We start from the raw sequence: 3,299 nt of genomic DNA, 5'->3' as shown, positions 1-3,299 counted from the left end.
AAGTTGGCTTGTCAGGCATCTACTATAACTGTAATGCCCGGTTACTCGTACAAATGATAATAATACGTTTATGTCGTTTATTATGTAGTTCTTTAAATCATTAGATTTCACGTGATGATTGAGGTATCAATATTGAGATTGAACATGATTTTTATATTGTCCATGGTCTATTGAGAATCATTATGTGTCTAAATAATGATAGTAAGATGAGTAGATAAAAGCAGTGTAATGCAATTGTTATAGGACTGCAGGAAATGAGATGAAATTGTGGTAGTTGTTATGGGTTTTAGCATAATGATTTGAATATTGATCCAAATTGAGAGAGACCATAATCATTAGAAAGCTAAGATATAATGCTACAACTTTCATGTTTTGGGTTTTGTCCAAATCATTGTGGAAGACAAGCCAAAAGTGCCCCAAGTGCGTCGTGTATACCGTCATTCCTTCACTGATACATGTTAGGAGAATAAGCATAACTTTTTACTCAGACCTCAAAATGACCTGAAACTAGTTGTAGATTCAATCCAAGACATAGAGCTACAACTTTCATGTTTATCATGTTTTCAGATTATGAAAGGAAGAGCCGTTTCTGGAGCGATTTTTGATGAAACAGTGCGCAGAGCCGAAACTGGCGCGCCCGAGCCGAGGTGAATGTCCGCCCGGGCGGACCTGCACAAAAAAATAAACATGTTAGGGCCGAGAGTTACCCGCCCATGCGGTAAAAGACGTCCGCCCGGGCACGGCCTGCTGTATAAAACGATTAGGATCGACTTTCTAAGCCATTCCAACCATTTCTTCACCACTTTACCAGCAAGAACTCGAAGGAAACAAGATTTCTTTCTCCCAAAAGCTTCCTTCTTCATTCCTTTCATCATTTTGAGGTTAAAACTTAGTTCTCTATCCCAAGAGCTTCCTAAGGGTGTAAGTTTTCTTCTCTTTTAGTTGTTTTTCATGTAGAGGGGTAACTTTCAGTAGTATAGACATAGTAATTAAATTATTGATATGTTTGACAGTATAGGAGCGAGAATCATCGTCTCAAAACAGTATTCGTACGCTTGGACAGCAAGTTGGCATGTTATTGAAGTAATACATGAGTAATATTATGAATTTCAAATGCTTCTCATTTTCTATTGCTATATGTACATTGTTGGTATGTTGATTGATGAAAACATAGCACCATATTCCATTGTTATGTATTAAATATGAATGAAACTCATGAATATTGAAGATGGGTGCTATGTCATGAACATGAACATGGATATGAAAGGAAAATGACTGATTTTACATGATATAGAGCTTGTTGACATCATGGGTAGTCTTAAGTCCACCAAACCTATTGGCCAATATATGTTCATGGGGCGTGGGGTTGCCAAAGGTTGCTCCCTGACGTCCAACACAGTAGTAGCTATATAATAAAGCAAGCACGGTAGTACAGGTCAACTAATGAAGCTCAAGTACAAAAATGAACATGAATATATGTTATGATATGACATGGTTCAAAGTTTCATTGTTGTCACGACTTGATATGTACGTTCCTTCGACGCATATTAATACGTAAAAGTGCCAACTTATTGAGTTTTATAAACTCACGTAGCTCATTTATTACAGGATCAGGCAATGGATGCTTGTGACGTGCCTTACCTCGACAAGAACCGGGACATCTTATCGTATAGCTTCCACATATGTATTATAGTGACTTCAATGTTAGGGTTTGAAAGAAGTTTTGCAATGTTTATGTCTATGTGTATAATGATACAAAGTATGTTTGTTTACAAGACTACGTTTATATGTACGTATTGTTATTGTTGATTGAGTTGATATAGACAAATACAGGGACATCATGCCAAAATTTTTATAAACCGTTAAATTGATGCCCCTTGTTTTGAATTGCTTCATAATATAGATATATCATTCAAATCCTATTTTGATTTTGGTAATTATGCTAAGTATAGAGTAATGGTGTGACAATAACAATTTCTCACTTTCCCTATAGAAAACTACCCATAGATCTTAGACCTACTGCTTTGTGATGCTTATCAAACAATGGTCCTGGCAGGGGCTTTGTCAGTGGATTAACAACGTTATATGTGTAGTCGACTCTTTCTACCGATATGTCTCATCTTCCCACAATCTCCCGAATTATGTGGAACTTCATTAGTATATGTTTGGATCACTGATGAGACCTTGGTTCCTTCGCTTGCACAACGGCACCGGTGTTGTCACAGTAAACCAAGACTGGACCAACTGTTTGAGTAATGACACCCAACTCTTGGATTAAATTCCTCATCCAAACACCTTCTTTTTCTGCAGTCGGTGCAGCTATGTATTCGGCCTCAATGGTTGAATCCGTCGTGTAGTCTTTCTTGGAACTCTTCTAAGAGACAACACCACCATTGAGCTTGAATACAAATCTAGAGGTCAATTTTGAATCATTCACATCTGATTTGAAGCAAGAATCAGTGTAGCCTTCCAATTTTAATTCTCCACTCCTGTGATACCCTTGTCCCACATTTTAAAAATTAAAGATTTAAAATGAGTTTATAATGGGCTACAATGGACTTCTATAGCAACTTGGGTGAATCATTTTCGTAAAGCGATGACAAATACAAAGCAGTTGCTGTAGGAGCCCATTGTGCAGTCACGCAAGCACGGGCTCGGGCTTGAGGCGTGATAGAATGTTATCAGAGCCGGTCACCCGCATGGAAAATCGGGAAATAAGTGCAATGCGGTGCAAAGTGCTACGTGAATTGGAGCCACATTTTGAACCTGCGGGGCAAAGTGCTACATGACGGGAGCCACCTCTTGAACATGTAGGAGTCACCTCTAGATTCTCGGTGATGGTGGATCGAGTGGTCAGGGCGCGACGACGTCGCATTCTGAAGGAGGGGTGATTGTGATTCCTTTGTCAAACATCTTAAAATTAAAAACTTCAAATGATTTTATAATGGGCTACAATGGACTTCTATAGCAACTTGTGTTAATAATTTCGTAAAGCGATGACGAATACGAAGTAGTTGCTATAGGAGCCCATTGTGCAATCACTCAGGCACGAGCCCGAGCTCGGGGTGTGACCGAATGATATCAGAGCCGACCTCTCCTAGTACGGTGTGGTTCGGGGGCGAACAAAGCGGAAGCTGGTGGGCATGTGAGGTTCGGGGCCGAAGAGGGTTGGGGGTGATCGCCGGTGCCACAAGGTTGCACGGACAATGAGCGGCTCCTGGCAGGCTTCTAGGCGAAGGGAACATGAATGAACCGATCTCTCACCAAAATGAGAGGGATTCCAAAAACTATTCAGGTAT

The sequence above is a fragment of the Primulina eburnea genome, chromosome 7 (genome assembly GCF_022965805.1).
Source record: "Primulina eburnea isolate SZY01 chromosome 7, ASM2296580v1, whole genome shotgun sequence".
NCBI lineage: Eukaryota > Viridiplantae > Streptophyta > Magnoliopsida > Lamiales > Gesneriaceae > Primulina > Primulina eburnea.
This window is presented reverse-complemented; position numbering follows the sequence as displayed.